Source organism: Coturnix japonica, chromosome 3 (assembly GCF_001577835.2).
Source record: "Coturnix japonica isolate 7356 chromosome 3, Coturnix japonica 2.1, whole genome shotgun sequence".
Lineage (NCBI taxonomy): Eukaryota > Metazoa > Chordata > Aves > Galliformes > Phasianidae > Coturnix > Coturnix japonica.
Window position 1 is genome coordinate 8,722,247 of NC_029518.1, and position 20,524 is coordinate 8,742,770.

The following is a 20,524-nucleotide window of genomic DNA, read 5'->3' on the forward strand; positions in this document are numbered from 1 at the left end:
GGATTGTTTTCTTCAGTGTCTGCTATGATGCTATCTTTTGGTTCTAGGCGAAGAATAATGTTGGTAGCACACCAGTGTGCTGTTGCCTGCTAAGCTAAGGCCATTGGTAGTGAAGGCCTGAGGAACTGGGAGGGAATAAAATTAGGACAGGTGACTTAAACTGGACAAAGGGATATTCCATACCATATGGCATTGAGCAGGAGGAGTTCTGAAAGGAGTGGGAGTGTATCTTGTGCTTCAGCTACTTGAGGACTAGCTGAGCTTTAATCAGGGGGTGGTGAACAATTGCCTGTGTGTCACTTATATGCATTTTCATATATGCATTTGTCATAATCATTATCCTTTTCTCTATCTTACTCACCCATGCTTTCTGCTGTATTTTATTTTTTTTAATTCTGTCCTCCATCCCACTGGGAAGGTGGAGGGTGAGCAAACAACTGTTTTGTGCTGAACCACCTGCAGGGTTAAACCACAGCATGAGACATGAGAGTGGAACAACCTCTATTTCAAGCAATTTGCAACTGAAACTCCTTAGAAGTAGAGATGGAAGGTAAAGAAGTAGTAGCAGCTGGTGTGTTAGACAGGAGCATCAGAATGGTGGTGAGAGTATCAGCACTGCAGCAGCTTAAAAGCATCTCATTCTCAATGTGCTCGAGTGCCCATGGGTGTCCTGAATGGAAGAGATGAAGTGGGCTCAAAGGCTGAAGTAAAATGAGATGTTCATCTAAGTGTCTCAACACCTTGGCCTGCAAAAGAGGTTGCAAGAACTCTTGAGAGTGACTCAACTTAGGAGACATAAGCTGTGAAGAGAGAAGGCTGGAGTCTGAACTTCTCTGTGTGTAGTACCATTGACATCAGTCAGGTTGTCACAGGTGGAGAGAACAAAGCCTTGGCTTTGGTTAGAGTAAAATCATTTCAGAGGTACATTTGAAGATCTGCAGGATCACCAAGCATCAGTTTTATTAATTTGAACTGCCTCTTGACATCTGCTTCAGCAGTAGCTCTCGTGATGGCTGGTTCACAGAAGGCTTTTGTGTTAGCTTTTTTACCTCTACAAGTTTGTCTGGCCCTACCTTCTAGATGATGTCAGTATTCAAATGTGTTTGGCTTTTGATGAGTGGTTAGGGTGAATTTTCATGCTTCCTAACCCCCTTTGCCCTTATCGTATCATAACTATAGATCAGACTTTTTGTCAGCCTCTTAAAACATGTGATTCTGTAGTAGTGGCCTCCCAGTGGATTAGGATGTTAGAGGGATGTGCGTGCAGTGAGGATGGTGTGATATCCGTATACTGAATGATAGAATTTAGTGTGTCTGGTTCTATATATCCAGATAGTGCTGGATCAAACCACCAACACGGGGACTCTGACATCTCCTGCTCTACAGCAATACATTTTTATTTTGTCATCTCTGAATGCTGGAAACATCAACTGAGGCTTGTCGTGTATTTTGTACTGACAATATTCTGCAATGCTTCTTTTTATTTTCTTTTTAGCACTTGAAACCAAGGGCATTTAGTCTCTGACAGTGATAAATTTCATTCTCTTAGTTCGCCTTTACCCTCATCCTTGGAGATTTTGTGGTGTTCTGTTTGGTAAATAGAGTGGTTGTTTTTCATAGCAGTATCTTATGCTTGATTCCAAAGCAGTTGGGATATGTGTTATGCAAGAAAAGTTAAATAGAGTGTTATAATTGACTTTGTTCAGGCAGATTGTGGGGAAAGAATGTAGATACCAGGAAGCAAATACATGATTTTCAAGTACAATCTGTTCTGCGTTCAGTTGCAATGTCTATACCCTACCCTTTTGTTTGTAGGCTGCTAGATGTAATGAATCTGGACTGATGGTTGGCAATTTTTCTCTAACTATGGGCTTTGATTGTTTAACAAGAAACACTCTCCAGTGAAATTCTAATGCCAGACTCACTACCTTGATACATGTGACTTTTAGTTATAGGAAGCAAAACTGTGTGTGGAACTGAGGCTCGATGAGAATTAGTTTCTGGATTTTTAATATGTTTATTGGGTCATCTGCTAACTGATAAAGAAAGATTAATAGAGCCAAAGTTGTGCTTACTACTACTGCTATTTTATTTATTTTACATTCATCTTTGGTTTAGCTCTGCGGGCTGGATTATTTTAATCAAGTAGCTGTGTTAATTGAAATTGAAAGTGAGGTGATTGAGTGTTTAGTAGACATGCCCTATCACTGAAAGAGAATAGAGATCATTCCCAAGTTTATCCTCTAATGTATCTAATCCCTCCATGTCTGGGGAGCAGTCTCATGATTTTAGGAGGCATGAGGACCTTAGTCATAAAGGATAAAAATGAAAAATGAGAACATCTGTTTGTTTATTGCAGAAGAGAATGTAATGTCTGGAGTTTAGGCAGGAATATAATTTTCTATGACCTCTTTTCAAAGTTGCAGAAAACACAGCACATGCAGGTAGCTGTTTTGGGGGGGATCAGCTGACAGTTCTAGAAACAGTTTTCATTGCAAAGTTGTAGCTAATTGTGGTGAATGATTACATTTACAGTCATCCGAACTCTGTCACTCTTTAACTCCTATCAGTATTCTGCACTAAGGCAGTACCCTGAATATTGTATCATATGAATCATAGAATGGCCTGGGTTGAAAAGGACCACAATGATCATCTGGTTTCAAACCCCCTGCTATGTGCAGGGTTGCCAACCTCAGTTTAAATTTTATTTCATTTGGGTTTTTTTTAAAGTTTCTGTATTAAAAACAAGGTAACTTTCCTCTCTTCTGTCATGTAAGGTTTACTGAGTGGTGTGCGGATCCATTTTGTGTAGTCCGTTACCTAGCAGTGGTTCATCTTGGTGTGCACTGGTTTTCAGCAGCACTGTCTAGGCCCTTTCAAGAGACTGTTGTTAATTATTATTATTAGGCAACATTATATTATTTTTTTCTTTGGAACTACAGCTTTAGTAGATGAAAGTTTGATAAAATTATTTTCTCACTGGAAAATGCTGTTCCATCAGAATTGTCTTAATGTATCACAATTGTTCATTTTCTCTCTGAATAATTTATAAGTTGGAGGTTTCATGCTGATTACCAGAGCTCTAAACTTCAAACTCCTTTGCAAAAAAAAAGCAAAAAAGAAAAAGCATTACCATATTTCCATTCTCTGTACATCCCCATTCCAATTATTGGGCAAAGATTTGTTTTCCTGCAGGCTCAAGGCAGGAGGCTAAAGATCATCAACTGCACTAATGTCCACTGCTGCTTAATCCATTATTAGTATTATTATTTGAATCACAGCAGTGCTTAAATGCCTCACTCAAGAATGTGATCCATGTTTGCTTATGAGCACATGTATAGACAATAGGAAAGAGTTTTGATCAAATGCCTGATGGTGCAAGTGAGAGAAAGGTTTGTCAGCAGTATCAAGGAATGAAGTGTGTGAAATGAATTAAAAGGATGTAACAACGTCCCCTGAGCTGCTCTGGGGGAAAAAGAAATCTGAATGAGAGTAAGTGGAGGGTATTTTTTTCACTGTTTTCACATTGACCTTACAATGCTCCTTTAAAATTTTCCATTTTTCACAGCATCCTCTGTCATTGCTCTTTATTCACCCGATTCTCAACACCCCCAGTGGATAAGGGAATCAGGACTGACTGAAATGACTGCAAAGCAGAGCTATTACGTTTATATTTATTGCTAATCATTTCAGCTCCTGGCAGATGGCCTAATTGCTGGAACAAGGGAAGCTCATGAGATTTGAGGCTGTGGAACTGGCCCAGGGACTTTCAGTAAGATACACGGCTCATGCGAGCTTGCAGTACACCGGGATAGTAAACATTATTGCTGCTTAAATGTTCTCATAAGATTTTGAATAATAGGTTTATTAAATACAATTTACAACCAAGTATAACTTAAAGAAATGAGGCAAAATATGTTTAGCAATTTCCTTTCATGCATTGTTCAGTGCAGCCATGAGAATAGCCAGGCTCTCTGAAGCAGAAGTGTTCTGAAGTGATGTATTCACTTGTCTGTGCAGGTAAATAATTCTCATTAATGTTAATGAGCTACCTGCAGATGTGAGACAGAGAAGTATATATTCCAAAGAAAAGATTTGTATGCATTGACTCCAATTGGCCTGCTTTGTGAATATTATGTGAGGCATGTTCTATTAGGGGGCTATGAATGTATTTCTGCAGCAAGCCAAGGAGCTATGATATTTCTGGGGTCTGTTTATTTATTTTTAACATTTAAAAAAAAAACAAAAAAACCCACAAAAAACAAAAAAACAAAAAACAAAAACAAACAAAAAAAACAACCAAAAAACAAAAAAAACCCAAACCTCCTATCTCATTTCAGTGCTTGTTTTCCTCTCTGTTGTTTGAATTGCATCTGCAGCCTCAAGTAATGATTGACAAATGAGCTAGGAGTAGAGGAAGCTCTGCTAAATATATAGAAATGTAAGTTACAGAAGCAAAAGTAAAAAGAGAGAGGATTAAAGAGCTTGTCTTGATCTTTCTCAAGGGTCAGCAGCAGGGCAGAAAGATTAAGGTCTGATTGCCTGGTTTGCTTGCTTGCCAGATACAGTATTGAAACTACAGGATTAAACACCAGACATTTTAAAAATAACTATTTAATGGCAAACTTCTGAAAATTGCCTCATGGAATTGAAGTCTATTACTAACGCTAATACTGGCTTTAGCCACCTCCATTCTCCACCTTTCTGCTGTTGTTTCTGTTGCTTTGCTCTTGCCGTCCTGCAATCCAGCATAACTTCAGTGGTGATGGAGAAGGGAAAAGTACTTTGTTCTGCTTCCTCATACTGAATCAGGCGGTTCAGATGAGGCTCATGCATAGCAGCCCCTCAAGGTGTCTATCCCTGTAGCTGTAATTCAGTAAGTGGAGCCCTGCAGCTGTTACTGAAAAAGGAGGTTATCAATACGACATGTTAGGTTTGCAGGATAGAGCTTCTGTGATCAGTGTTATTTACTGCTCATTTCCAATACCTATGCAGTTTACTAGTCTCTTCTTCTGCAATATAAATGAGGCTCTCATTAAATTTAAAGCTCGGCTGTGCTTGAACACATTATTAAAGTCAGAATCTTAGCTAATGTCTTTACATATGAGAAAGCCCTGATACTGCCTTTGCCTGCTTGCCTCCTAGCTGCCCCAATTTAATCAAAGCATTTTATGTCTCACTGACTAGGAGACCTGGTTGTCGTGCAAAGTGCTGTCCTATGTAAGGCTGTGATTTCTATTTTTTTTTTCCCAGCCTGGCACAGAAGCTGTGTGCACATGGGCACCTATTTGCTATCACATGGGCTCAGGTCGAAATGAAACAAAGAACTGTTTCACCCCAAGTTCCAGTCCTGACTCGGAGTATTCCCATGGTGCTAACATCAGAGTAGTGGGAGGTAAATTCATGCTCCTGGTTTACAGGCAGAGCAGATAATTTGCATAGGCAGTTCACAGAGCTGCCCTAGATTTAGACCTTCGTCTAGATTTAAGTGACTGGGGACCAAATAAAAGCTTGGGAAGTTAGCTAATGAGATTCCTCACTGCTTCATGCTTCCTTCTTACCAGCCAAGGCTATCTTACGTTTTCGGACATGAGCTTACTATTGGAATTTTTATTAGCTTAAGATTTCAGAGCAGTGGTAAGGGCATGTTTTGAAGTTGGAAAGGCAAGTGGTGCCCATGTGGGGGTGATGTGGTGCAACTGGTTTCCCTGTGCCCATATGGCTGAGTTCATGCTGGGGCAATGAGGAGCAAAACAGCATTTTCCCTTACTTTCCCATTGTCAGAACTGTGCTGCATCTGCAAATTTCAGGTACCTGATTTTCTGACTTTCCTCTTAGATTAGCTGCAGCTACATTGCTGCTCAACAAAGTTGTGAACAATAGCAGTGGTACCTCACATCCATCTGCTTATTCAGAATGACATTTAATTCATAGAAAATGAAAAAAAATACTGGAAGTGATATTTGACCTTCTGCAGTAATTAGTGGTGTGAATTCACCCACCTGTTACTGTAAGTTCTTTTTCCTTTGGCCAACTCTTTTTGTTCTCAAACCTCACAGGCCTTATAGCTTTCCAGTATTGAGCTGTGGTGCTTGTATCATTACGTCATGGCTTTCCTTACAAAAAATAAATGCAGCACTTCTGAACTGCTTCAAATCTGCAAATTGAAGCAAAGTTTTTCATGCTTTCCTCCAGAGCTATAAATTTAATTAAAAAAAAAAAAAAAAAGTAAATAAACAACAACTTTAAAATTTTGCTATAATATGACTCTAATAGTTCAAGTCTTAAAATATAAGATAAGTTATTACAATAACATCACTGGAGTCAGCCAGATAACCTAACGTGTTGCTTGCTTGCTCTACTTGAGGCTGTAACTCATACATGCCTACTAAGATATGACTTAAGGGGACTGCTCCATTATTGCTGCCCTTTGAGAAAATGCCCAGACTCCCTGAATCTTCCAGTATACGATTATGGAATACAGTGTGATTTAAAAGACACATTTATTTTTCCCTGAGGAGAGAAAATCTGCATGGAAAATAATTTTTGTTGTAGTAGTAACATTAACAGTTTTGACTGGAAAAGGAAGGCAATCCTTGTAGCTCTGTTAAGTAATCACTCTTAAAATAAGCTGTGCCTTACAGAAGTAGCAATTCTTGTTGTTATTGTGTTATATACATAGTTAAATGAAAGCACGTTGCCCAGGCATGTTGCATTCCTTTGCTAATCCCATTCAAGTGACTTATGCCAGCCATGGTTAAATAAATAAATAAAGAAATGGCTTTGCTGTTGTGAATCACTGATGCAGAACAGCATTTTTTTTTTGGCACACTTGAGGAATAACAGCTTATAGTTGAGAAAATAATTGTTATTCTCAGAAATCAGTGGGTAAAAATCCTATATGCAGTTAATGAACATATTTGGATAGTTAGTGTTTCTCTGGTCCTGTCAAGTGCAATTACCCAGGCAGAGACTTCTTTAACTGGAAAAATTAACCTTTGCTCCACTCTTGGCTGATTGTTTTCTGAGAGCACTGCAAAGCCTCGTGACCACTCATCTGAAGTTCTTTATCACTTTGAACAATAAATTGGGGGGTACTTTCGCTTCATAGAATCATGGAATATCATGAGTTGGAGAGGACCCACAGGGATCATAGAGTCCAACCCCAGGCTCCACACAGCACCACCTAAACCCTACTGCTGAGAGCAGAGCTCAGTGCTGTCCTCCGTTCCAGCTCATAAAGGAGCTGTGACATAGTCACATTCAGATGAAAAATCATAGAATGGAATCATAGAAGCATTAAGGTTGGAAAGACCTCTGAGATCATCTAGGTCCAGTTGTTCACATACCAGTGATACTGCCCACTAAACCATGTCCCTAAGAAAGAGGGAAGTTTGCCCAGCAAGTGTGCTTGGCATCGTTGTAAAAACAAGGGATTAGCTACAAAGGAAAGACACAGTCATCAAAAAGGAGCATTTGGTTGGAAGAACATTTTCACCTTAATGTTTTGGATTTCATTGTCCTCATAAATTAGTGTAAATGAAATCAAAAGTGGGCAGATTGGCCCTAGCTGTCTTCATAACAGCCACAATACTAGGAATTAGCCTGTCCCACACCCTCTGTAGTCCTCTGCTTCATTGGAGTTGCTGCCTTCTCTTTTCTTCCAGCAATCTCCTACAACAAATTGAATCACCTGTACATTTTTCATGCGAATTCAAGGAATTATTCAGAGGCAAATGCCCACAGTCTGTTATCATGTGCTTGCCAATAGTCTGAAATCCTCTTGAAACAGTCACCAGGAAGCCATAGTTCATTTTGCTGTCACTTAATTGCATGCACCTGCTGGTGACAGCAGTAAAATGTGATGTCTCTGACATGATGGCAGCAGATGGGGTTCTCAGAAGAGCTGCTTCCATTTTTCTTCCTAATGAGCATAGTCTTTTCTTTCTTTTTGCCTTTTCACTGTGTTGGGATGATACAGAGATGCTGAGAACAATGATGGCTGCACCACCAGATCTTAATGTGCCACGGCTGCCTTTCTCATATTTCTTCATAATAATGTGTCAATCACATATTCATAGACGAAACTTTCTACTTAATGGAATTCTTGAAAGAAAAGACTTTTACAAATGAAAGGCCTTGTAGGCACTCAGTGACAACGGTGGTATGGTTGGCACAGGTAAAGATACAAAAGAGGCAAGATTTATAGGAAGAGCCAACTTCATTTCTTTGCTTCACTTTTTGATGCTCATATCTAAACTGGGGCTTGTCAGCATGAAAGTTTCCCCCCCCTGTTTTTCTTTTCCTTTTTCAGTTGGTCTAACAGGAAGACTTCCCCTCTCTGCAAGCCTTGTCTCTGTAACCTACCACTCACTGGCTCTTGTACAAATGTTTTAAAACCTTCCCCAGTGAACAGTAATGCATAAAGGATCTGCTCTTTCTAATGAAATAAAACTGGCATTGCCAGCTTGATGCAATACAACTGCAAATGTGCTTTATCAGAGGAAAAAAAAAAAAAAAAAAAGAAATGTGACCATAAATTCTGACAAACTGTTTTGGGGGGAGTTGAAAATGCTGACACATTGGAAAGAAATATACCTTGAAAGTAAGTCACTTTCAAGAGAAAGTAGTTCTGAAAGAAACAATTTTTTTTTATTTTTTATTTCAGGAAAGTCATTTAACCAAGGCCTGTCTGAGTGATTGAAAAATGAAACATTAATTTTGGACTGTGTAATGGTGCACTACTTCTTAAATTGTTTTACAAGATCGCTTGTGTCCTGTTGGGCTGCCTCTCACACACAGACCAGACCTCGTAACCTCCCTGCTGTGGCAGGAAAGCTGGGCTGGCACCCTGGGTCAGGTGTGAGCTTGTTGTAAAGCCAGCCTGGAATATCACTCCTGGCTTCTGCTCTTCACATGGCCATGGAGCTGTGATCATTATGGCGGGTCATATTTATAAGCTTAGGAGGAACTAAGGAGTAAACCAATCTCTTGTGAGGGCCTATGATGTATTTCTGAAGCAGCTATGGGAGCGTGGTGTTGGTGCAAATAAATGATGCTGCAGCTACAATTTTGCTGCATAAAGCTTTAATGAGTTGTTTGCTAGTGTAAACTCAGAAACCTTTCATTTCTGCTTAATCTGGTTGTATCTCATTGTTTTTGCAGCATGTATAACAAACATTCAGCTGGTGATTCCCTTTGCTGAGGCATATTTTCTTGGAACTTTGAAAAGCCCTTAAATAACTCGGGAGCACAGCTTCCATTAATAGCACTTAGGCACTCTGGAAATGTCTTAACATCCAGTCCATAATTCTCCCGGAGGAATGACTCAGGTAGTGTTAGTTGTATAAAGCTTGTTAAATCTGGGCTTAGAACTGTTTAATAAGTGGGGGGTTTATTTAAAGCATTGAGCGAACTTTGCTGCAACATGCTGATTGACACAGTCGGGGGTGCAAATAAATACATTGTGCAAATGAGCAAATATAGGCCTCATCAAATCCTACCAAAGGCCATCGAAAATCTCCCACTGCGAGAAGTGTTGGCTCAGACCCATAACAAATAAATACAGAGAGGAAAAAAGCGAAGATTGCATTACAAAATGCCCTTTATTCTTGCAGCTGAATAACAGTGTTCTTTTAATGCTTATTATTTTGTTTCCCAACCCTCTACCTCTCATTTGAACACCCTAACGCTTCTGATGCTTTCTCCTCCCCATTCAGGAGCAACTCTGTGTCCAAACATGCTGTGGGTGTCCACGTGAGGACAGGGAAATAGATTATATGCAGTCTTGCTGCAGGCAGTTCAGTCCATTTGATAGAACTGGTTGTTAAAATCACAGCCAGTTCCCATCCTGTTTGACATCTTACCTCAAGCACTGCTTCTTGTGCATGGACCCTCCTCTCTTGTTGACCCAGCTTGGCTCTTTTCTTATCCCTTCCCTGTGTGAGCCTCCTCCCAAATTTCCTTCTCCACAGCGTGGATAGCTCTGTTGATCTCACTCTGTCCCATCTTTCCACTCCCTGAATGTCGGTCCCAACTACAAACCTGGATGATATTTCCTTTGAAGAATGTTCTTGATGGTGCTTTTTTACTGCCTGTTGGGACTGGGATCAGCTGGGGATGAGGATTGGGGGCACTTTGTGTCTTTACTTCTCTGGCTTAGTTGAGTTTCACTGAATTGCAGGGCTATGTCAGCTGTGAGCTGTGAGTTGAGATGCATCTTCAGGATGCATTGGGTTTTGTTTCCTCTTTAATCGTGCTGTGAATCTAAATAAATAAATGTGTAAATTTATTTATTTGCTTTTTTTATTATGTGTAAATGCTCTGTGGTGTATTTGGTAAGATTACAAGCCCTGTAGTAGCATAACTGCTCGTGATAGTCTTTGCTATTTATGTTCCTCCTGGAGGGAAGGAAAACCAGGTAGTTTGGTGAGCAAATTATAAAGTGTGAGAGTAAATGAAACGTCGGCCATAACGATGTTTGGTGTTTGTTTTTTTTTCCTCCTATCAAAGCTTTTTAAATTCCAGACCTTGGAAGGTTGAAACTTCCTCTTTGTTTTTTCAATGCATGTTTGTATTACAAACAAAAGAAAATATTTATTGAAATGTTTTTTTGTTTTTGTTTTTGTTTTTTTTTTTTTAATTAATCCAAGTATATGCTCTGTTTAAGTAAGGGTATGGAGATAATGGCGACTGCCTATTGAAGTGTATAAAAGCCTCAAGGTTTGGAAGTGTTTTGATCTCATTTTCACTAACAAGATATTTTTAAGCTTGGATTACTGAAGATTTTCAAGATTTTCTTCTTATAACCTATTTGTCTTGATAAAGACCATTTTTACTTTTCTTTCTTTACTGCATTAAATGCAAACAAGATCAAATGCACCTCTCCACATCTTCACATTCAATTTTTTTATGAAGTTTCCTAAAACACTTGTCAAAGAAATTATTAAGGTAGCCCTTAAATAAAACAGCAAGCTTTTGATTTCATTTATTCCCTTGCTCAGTCAGGAGATTTCTGTGTGGAGCTGTGACCTTCGCTATTAACCAAAGAGCGAGGAAAGAATAAAATCACAGCTCTGAACCCTGTCTTCTTGCACTTACAAATATACACTATTGAATTGCAAAGAAGATAAGGATAGAGAACACGAGGAGTTAGTATTGAAGGCACTTACTGCCTTGTATTTACTAGTAGCATTAAGACAGACGACACTCTGCTAAGATCTAATCAGGAAATGTGATTGCAGATGCAGTTTCTTTATGTTTATTTTCCCTTCCGTCTAAATGTGCTTCCATTCCGAATCTAAAAATAGCATCTCAAAGAGGAGATGGGAGAAATGTTTTTCAGATGTAATATGAACATGATCAATCAATATATACACTTGGCATCTGCTTAAATTTCCTTTGGTGGTGGTGTTTTGTTTTGTTGGTTTTGTTTTTTCCAATTTGCTTTTATTTGTCACATAAAAAGAATAAATGTGAAGACACACACACACACAAAACAATTCTTCTTAGGTGTCCTGACTTGCACTTTGTAGACCATGATGGGTAGTTGGCAAGAGCATGAAGAGTTTTTGGTCTCTGTGGGCTTTGTTATCCTACTGTGGGAGTAGCACTGTCCTTGCATCCTCCCTGGCATTGCATATATTATCACAATTGTACAAATGATAAGCCAGAGCAAAGGCATTATGAAATGGCTCTGTGGTACTGCTTTTATTGTTGTTTAATTTTATGGTTTTATTATGTGTTTTATTTCATATGCAGCATAGGCAAAAGCAGCAAGTCCTGTGTTAGTGCAGAAGTGATGTAGGGGTGCTTTCCCTCTCAGCTCCCTCCACTGCTGTGCTTTGCTGCTGGTTGCAAACCTGGATAAACTCTCCTGAGTACGACTCCAGAAGGTGGAAAGAACACTTCAGTTGTTCCAAAGAATGACAGTACTAAATTAAACATGGGACTTTGTCCATCCCATCCTTAGAATGTGGAGAGAGTGGCAGCTGGAAAATGGAGCAATTTGCAGCCTCTCCAAGCATCCGGGAGAGCAGTGCACAGCTCAGGGACTCTATGAAGCTTCCTGGCTCTGTTATCTTTCAGGCACTTTGCTCCTGCGTGGAGGTCAGGAATGAAATTGCGTAATGTTAGAATTGCAGTGGATGGTTTTTATCTTTTCAGCTGCTGTGTGGCTCTAGCCAGGATGCCTTTGCTTTCATGTGAGCTTTATCCAAATAATCAGGCGCTGGTTAAACTCACAGTCCTTTTATATTTTGCTGCACTTATTTGGAAACACTAGCAGTATAATCTCAGTAGCTCATTTTGCTACATGAGCAGCAAAAAGAAACATTTACTTAAATTCCCATCCTCTGTTTTGGAAATTATGTTGAGCTTGCATTGCTGGGACCTCCAAAACCCTTGCGTTTTGACTGCACATTTAAGATGAGAAACTGAGTGCAAGCCATTGTACAGCCAGACAGGAACATGAATCTATGATGGGTAGATGTAATCAACCTATTCTACTTCATATGAGTAAGAGCAGTAGTAAAGAAGGGTTGCAGTGTTGTGTGTTCCACCAGCTGCTATTATTTGAGCATCGTGGTCACTGCCAGAAGTTTACTACCCCTGGTTTATAGCTGGTGTTTGCAGAGGAGAGTGGCCCAACTTGTGGCTGCAGGGGCACCTTCAAGCTCCAAAGTTTGCTGTCATACCAGAGGATCAGGGAGGTGTCACTCTGCTCCTCAGAGTCACATGGGTGTACCAAAGCCGGCAGAAATGAGCTCATCACAATGTCGGTAAAGCCAGGAATGGAGAGATTGCTGCGCTCTCTCCTCTTCCAGCACTGGCTTTGGAAGTAGAAGGGAGTGAAGGTGCATCAACAAAAGCAAGCGGGTATCACATCCCCTTCATGCTGAGTGCTGGCTGAGAGGAAAGGAAGCATCAGTGATTGGACAAATGAGCTAACTTTAGAAAAATAATTAATTAAATCTAGGTGCATGGTTGTTAGGAGTTTGCTTCCCAGCAATAAAAAGAAATATCCAGGCCGTTTCTTGCTGTAATTTTGTTTTCAGCAAAAACTGAAAACCTCATTTTTGTTAAATGCTATTGGGAAATGTATGTGTTACATTTTATTTGATCCAAGATTGGTTGGAGCAGTTCAAAGCTGACTGTGTTAAACTTCTGAGTGGCTTAAGTGTAGAGGTTTCAATTTTGGCTTTTCCCACAGTGGTGATGCTAGCAAATGCTGCCTGCGCATTTTTGTCACATATCAGTAGAACTTTATAGATGAAGAAAAATTTTTTCTCTCTGTCTCTTTTTTTTTTTTTTTTTTTTTTTTAATCAATAGTTTTTCATGAATGCCTGAAGCTTTATAACTTGGCTCACTGGGTTAGCTTGGGCTGTTCACTGAAACTATTCTGATGGTAGAGAGAAGATATAAAATGTATTTTTGCAGCAAATATCCACATTGAATTGTTCTTCTCTTCTAAAAAAAAAAAAAAAAAAGGCTTTGGAAACCTGTACAATTCAGTGCACATTTCTGCATTATTTCTGCTCCATGTTTGCTTTTGTTATTTTGACCTTGTTTGCTTTTCAAAGCAAAGCAAATTATTTGCAACAGTAATGTTGCTGTGAGGATTGCCCAAGAAAGGGGCAGGAATATGGTTTTTATGCATAGTACTCCTGGCTATGTTCTCTTGAGAAAATACGTTTGAAGGTGCTTTTGGAGGAATAGTGTGGATTACAAAACATCAAGTAGAGAGCGAGCCTTAATTTCATAATCTCACGCCACTGATCCATATGAAAGCTCCTTAGAACCATCCTATATGGATAGTATTGTTACACTGCAGTGTGTTGTGTTGATGTTCTAATTATCAGTGTACTTTCAAAGATCCCCTAAGTCATCAAGGTTTGCTGACTTAACCCTTCATGTTAAGGTTGTCTTTTGTACAGATTTTTTCCAAAAGCAGTAGGCTGACTCTTCATCTTGCTGAACTGTGTCACAGAAAGAGGGAGGACTAAGGAAGCCTGGAAAATTTAGCTTGGCTGGGAACTCAGGGGTAGCAAGGGAGCAGGAATCCATCTATGTATAGAAATAATATTTAAGATCCACCTCTGCTTGCAGAATGATTGTGGAACCTTGTGGGTGGGAATTGCTAGTGGGACTGCCTGGATTTGCTGGAGGGGGCCCAGTGTCGTTGTATGGGATAAGATTAGAGTGTTTCCTAATCTTCTGAGTAAGAGCTCCCTAGTTTTGCTCTGGTTTGTTTGTTTTTGTTTTGTTTTTATTTTCTTTTGTTTGGATTTGGGTTTGGTTTTTAATGGCATGATGTAATAAGGTTTCGCTAGTAGCTGGACTCTAGTTCATACTGCAGATGTATAGCCAACAGATTAAAAATGGCCAGAAAAAAAAAAATTCTCACATTACAAATTGTAAACTGAATCTTGGAGGCTGAAGGCCACTTCAGTCCATTGCAGCCTGTGCCTTTACTTTTATTCTCTGTCTATTAAACTGTTAAGTCCATTTTCAAACAGGGATAGTCATAAGGAAAGGTGAATACTGCATTTCCCACAGTGTATTAGGTTTTGGAATTATTCACTTATTAGAAAAATGTAAAGGTATTAAATGGTTTATATATAAAGGTTTCACAGAAACCCTCTCTAGTGGATCATAGGCCATCATAGGGATGAGTTGCATTCTGGGGCTTCATATTGTTTCATTGACTTCTAAAACCGAAACAGTTGTTCAAAAGAAAAACGCATCCATTGTCTTCTGATTTCTTTCTCAATCCTGCTTACAAAGAGTCAAGCTAGAATCTTTTCTTACTTTATTAATCTTGCAAAGTACATGAAGGTAGATATTGCAAGTAGTGTATCGCTGTTACTTTTCCAATTGCAGTACTTTTTGCAGTGTGTCGGGGAGGTTGTTTGTTTATGGAGGTTTTTTTGGTTGCTTTTTGAGGGGGAGGCAGAAGGGGGAGGAAATTATTCTTTAGAAATAATTATGCCTAGGATACGTAGGAAAGAACCTTTCTATGTGCCACCCTCCTCCTTTGGGGTGCATAGGGATAGACATCCAGATGTGAGAGCACACAGCTCAGCCCGAGATTTCCTGTGTTTTGCCCCTGCTATTTAGGCAGGTTTGGAAAATAGTTACTGATTTTATTTTATTTTTTTTTTAATTTTTCTTGTAATGTCTCAGCTGCTCCTCAGATATGTATGGCTGAAGTTGTCAGTGCTGCATATCAGTTTCATTAATGACTGTGAAACGTGCACACCCGTAGGTATTTTAATAAGTAAGCATATTGTAGTGTTTTAGTCTACCGCTTCTTGCCTTTTATTAACAGAGTAAAAGAGTGTGATTCAGTCAAAGGCATGAGAATTAGCTCTGCCAACATATCTAAGCTGGTTTAAAATCATTTCCTTCAAACAATGGAAGAAAGGCACTGCAGAGATAAGGCAGCATAGGCTGTCTGAATGTTCAGTTAATCTCTCTGGAGATGCATCCCATTCTAGCTCTGGTGTCAGCACCTGATCTGGGTAAACATGCTGGGGGTGCAAGAGCTGTCCAGACCCACTAGTAGTGCCACTGCTGCAAGAATCATTTCAGCAGGATTAACAGGGGTAAGAAATGGTAAACATTATTTTTTGTTGTTTAAGACAGTTGGGTCTTACTCTGAGCATACAGGATGGTTTCAAAAGAAACCATTTTTGAGTTTTCTTTAAAAAAAAAGAAATCCAATTGAGGAGGTTGAATTGAGCTGTGAATCAATTGTTCTGCAGAGAGAAATGTGTTCACACACAGAAAATAAAGAATAAATTAAACTGTCTGCCATAGAAGTTGACCCTAATTGAGGTCAATTCCTCTTGACAGGTAATTAATCAGGAGTCCTTATTATAGTTGAGTGTCTCTGTTAACAATAAACAGAACATTATTTTATTTGTATGGTTAAAATAAGTCTCTTAATTGATAGTATTCTGCGGGAGGCAAGCATCCATCAGCATTGAATCTGAGGCACTGAAAACATTTTAAATTAGAACAATGTTAGTTAAATTAGTCAAAGAGAAAAACTGCCAAGCTTGAGAATGTGCGTATGCAAATTTCATGCCTCTGTCACCTGTTGCTTATAAAGAAAGAAAACACATTGCCAGTCAGGGAAAGAAAGGACAAGATCTGTCTGTTGAGGTCATTACAAATATGAGTATTTATAAATATATATATATTTTTTTCCACACACCTTATTTATATGTAGTCATACTAGAATCTAGTTTACAAGTTTATTAGAATCTAGGTTTCCTACACTGCTCGTCTTTGTAGTACTTGCCATTATTCTTTAGTGAAGTGTTCATGTATGTTATGTTGTTTTGTATCCTCACCCCTTCCACGTGGAGTGGGTGCAGTTGTGTCTCACCTTGTCATTCATATATGTGCATGTACATAAAACACAGGTATGTATATACATAAAATCCAAACATGGGCATAAGTATACCCAAACAAAGACTTCTACATGCTTGTATAGATTCTGGTGTATTTATATAGGTGAAAAATGTGGAAAAGGTCTTTATGATCAGTGCCTTTCTCTCTAACCTGGGTTTAGTTTCTGGCTCTGGGATGCAGCATAGAAAATAATTACAATTAGTAAGCAAAGTAACCCCTGTGCTATAAAAAGCAGAGCTTAGTGGAAGAGTAGTTTCAATTGCTTCCTTGTTTGTGGTGTGTTCTGTGTGCTGGAGTTTGTGGTATCTCCTTACAGCATGATGGGCATAGTACTTGCATGATGCTCTGTTTGAGCAGTCCCCAGCATCTGCAGAACCCCCAGGGAAAACAGAAGAATGCTTTTTGGGGAGATCTCTTAATTACTAATGCTCTTTGCTGTGGGGAAAGAGCCAAGAAATGATAGCAATTGCACAGGCACAGCAGAAGTGGCAAAAAGTTATCTTCAGATTAAAAATAAAAATGGTGCATGTGATGTTTTCTAACGATACTAATGAAGACTACGTGTGGGCAGAGATCAATTTGTAAAATAAAAAATAGAAAAGAAAGAGAATAGATTTTGCTTTTTATTGCCATAAAGCTTGGACATTTAGTGAAGAACATTAGAAAGGCTGTATGTGTGCCCAGCTTACGTGTGCACACCTACCTTGCCTTGATGCTTCACCAAAGCCATTTTGAGCCTAATGCTCTTTAATAAATTGCTCAAGAGTTTTCAGTTCACTCAAATGGAAACTTCTTCTCTGGCGGTAGCATAGCACAGTCAGGAAGACATCAGGTCATGTGCTGCAGAGCACATGGCATTTCAAACATAAGCTATCCAGGAGTTTGAGACAGTATTTTTCCCCTGCTTTTCTTTTAATAAGTCTTTATAACAGGGCTTGATCCAACAAGTTCGTGAGTCCTTTTCTCAAGTTCTCCTATGTTTTATGTCCTTCCTTTAGGGATGCCCATTCTCTTTTGTTTAGGGCTCTTCAGTCTTCAGAAAAGGAGGGTGAGGGGAGACCTCTTTGCTCCCTACAGCTGCCTGACAGGAGGATGCATCAAGGTTGTTGATCTCTTTTATCAAGTGACAAGTGATAGGACATGAGGAAACAGCCTCAAGTTGCATCAGGGTACATTTAGGTTAGTTGTCACAAAGAATTTCTTCACAGAAATGGTTGTTAGACATTGGAACAGACTGCCCAGAATCACAGAATCACCAAGGTTGGAAAAGACTTACAAGATCATAACCATCCACCGATCACCAATAGTTCTCACTAAACCATGTCCTTCAACACAATGTTCCTTGCACACCTCCAGGGTGATTGACTCCACCACCTCCTTGGGCAGCTCATTTCACTGCCTGACCACTCTTTCAGCGAAGTAGTATTTCCTAACGTCCAGCTTGAACCTTCCATGGTGCAGCTTGAAGCCATTCTGTAATTCTCTGGTGCATTTGTGAAGGCTTAATCTGGCCAAGTAGAGCAAAAATTTTCATCATAATCGAAGATTTGCATACCACAAGTCAGAAATACTAGCTGATGTACAAGGAGAGGGTGGTTTGTAGAAGAGATATCTGCAATGAAGTCTTCTGCTGTTTGAACTCCTGACACACACATATGCACATGCACACACTTTCTTGTCATTTTCTGAGTCTCTCAGAAAAATTAAGGCTGTAGAAATCATACATGTAACTCTTCACAATTCTACAAAGCTTTTCCTATGAAAACCTTGATCTTAATGAAGTCAGAATTTGAATAATATTAGTGAAAACAAAGCATCTGCAACTTCTGTCTGTCAAATAGTTACTATTGCATCTCCTCCATGTTGAAATACATGAGAATAGCAGTCGGAGCTAGAAACTCTGAAAAAATAACAAGTAATCCTAATAAGAGATTTCCTGGTTACGCTATTCCCGTATTTCTAAAGTAGCACTGACTTCAGTGAACTTGCTTTTAACTTTCAGTGATCAATATTGGCCAGACACATCAAAAGCATGAAGGAAAGGAAGTTGTGCTGTGGGCAGAAGTGAGGTTAGAGTAATGCCTTCCAAAGTTAATTGTTGGTTGCCTAACAGAGATCATGCTTCAAAAGTGATAGTTTCTAATAGTGTTAAAAGTCTGTTGTAAATTGCCTAAGAAGTGATGAATTTATAACTAAAAAGTATGACATTGTTCAATTTCTGTCTGCAGTTCGAAGATAATAATACATTTTGTGGTTTTGGCCATTAGTGGCTGTATGTATTATACAGCAAATATTCATATACTCTTAGGGGTTTTAAAAAGTACTATTGTGTTCATGAAAACAAATATGTTTGGACATCATTCAGCTTGATGCTGATCATTGCAGTGAAGACATTAAAGTTCATGACTGTTCCTTTCATTGGAGAGGCATTCTGAACCTGACAGTCCTGAACTCAATTGTGTGCAAAACTCCTGCGCGATGGCTTATCTTCTGGTTTGCTTTTGTCCACTTTGCTGGAGGGGTTAGCCTTTTCAAGTGTCTGGCAGGTTTATTCTAAATACAGCTAAGTTTGTTTCCAAGCTTCAAGCATTTTCAAGAGTGCATTGTTAAGGCTGCCTGTGCTATTTTGCAGTACTTCATTCTTCCTTTTAGGAATCTGCTTATGAACTGTGTGATTTCCTTTATCAACCCTCCTCGTTATTTTGTGCACTTCAGTTCTACAGAGAGTTTTTTTTGTGGTTTTTTTTTTCGGTTTTTAAAGATGCCAAGCCAATGTCATTCAAACCTAGGGGATTGTGAGCACAGGAAAGCACAGAAGCAGGTATCAACTTTTATTTTCCCCTTCCAGCTAAAAGTTGGATTTCTCAGTCCAGTCAACTAGCAGTGTTTGATCACTTCTCATGCTCTGAGTAGTCAGGGTAAGGTTTGCTGCATTAGGTGATCAAAAGAAGCAAGATCCTCTATTGTAGCATCGATAACAGGCTATTCTGCACTGCATCTCACAGCGCAGCATGCAAGGAATTTGTCAAATTGATTTTGATTCTGAAAGATTTTCAATATTAAGAAAAGTAACATAATCTATTTAATAGATAATATTCAAGCTTGCTTGAATGATGGCTCTGTATTTGATTGGTAAGAGAGAAAGAGCTGATGGCAGGAAAAGATGGGAATGCTCAGAAAACAGGAAGAGAGTACCAGCCCTACCTGTTGTGTCTGGGATTGCCCCAGCTCAAGCACTATATCTTGTTGACCTCATTAAGTTGACCTCATATGGGCTTGCTTTTCAAGCCTGTCCAAGTCTCTCCTGCCTTCCTCTGTGTCAGCTGCACCACTCAGCATAGTGTCATAGGCAAAATTACTAAGGGTACACTCAATCCCATTGTCACTGATAAAGATGTTAAACAGCATCAGTCCCAAGGTGGACCCCTGGGGGACACCATTCATGACCGTTCTCTACCCGGACATAAAGCCATTGACAAGGACCCTCTGACTGCAACCATCAAACCAATTCTTTATCCACCAAATAGTTCAGCCTTCATATATCTCTGGATATATTCCAGATTATCATTCATATTAAAGCAACATTTTTAAAGTCCTGAATAGCATATAGGTGTTCAGTTTTCAATAAAACTCAGTAGGAGCTGGGTGTCTAATGCTACCAAATTTGTTTATAATAACTCCTTACAGGTTTTTAATATGGAGAAACTCTTTGACCCAGATTTTGAAAAAAAAAAATAAATAAATAAAATAAAATGAATTTGTGCTTTCGGGAGCATGTTTGTTGATCATATGGCTATTAATCATTTAGCATGAAAGCCTGTTTGAAAATGTGCTGATTCTTTACTTCTGGTCCTAGTTGTACCTCCTGCTGACTCTGACTTTGGATTTGTTTCAGACACAAATTTTTGGAAGAATTATCTGAAACCTTTCTAAGCAATATCCTTAAAACTGTGCAGTTTTTAATGTGGATGAGATTACTTTGACATCAATGTGCTTTTTGTTTTGTTTTGTTCTGTTTTTTCTTCCCAGTTGTATTTTTACATTTTCAGATGACTGTTTTCATTTTCTCAGCATAAAAGCCCTACAAAAAGGTAGAAACCATGC

At 39.1% G+C, this 20,524-nt stretch overlaps 1 protein-coding gene and 1 long non-coding RNA gene across 40 annotated transcripts in view; one reads left to right on the forward strand and one right to left on the reverse strand.

The window, feature by feature from the left end:
- NRXN1 (neurexin 1) overlaps positions 1-20,524 on the forward strand; it is a 606,274-nt gene that overhangs the window by 469,530 nt on the left and 116,220 nt on the right. The gene's annotated exons all lie outside the window — the stretch shown is intronic.
- Positions 4,336-7,798, reverse strand: LOC107310849. 2 transcript variants are annotated; one of them, XR_001553761.2, is made up of 3 exons: positions 6,997-7,798; positions 6,003-6,197; positions 4,336-4,900 (listed from the first exon to the last, which is right to left on the reverse strand). It is a non-coding gene; the product is annotated as an uncharacterized LOC107310849 (long non-coding RNA). The 2 variants fall into 2 exon arrangements; XR_001553759.2 differs by having other exon boundaries at positions 6,963-7,798.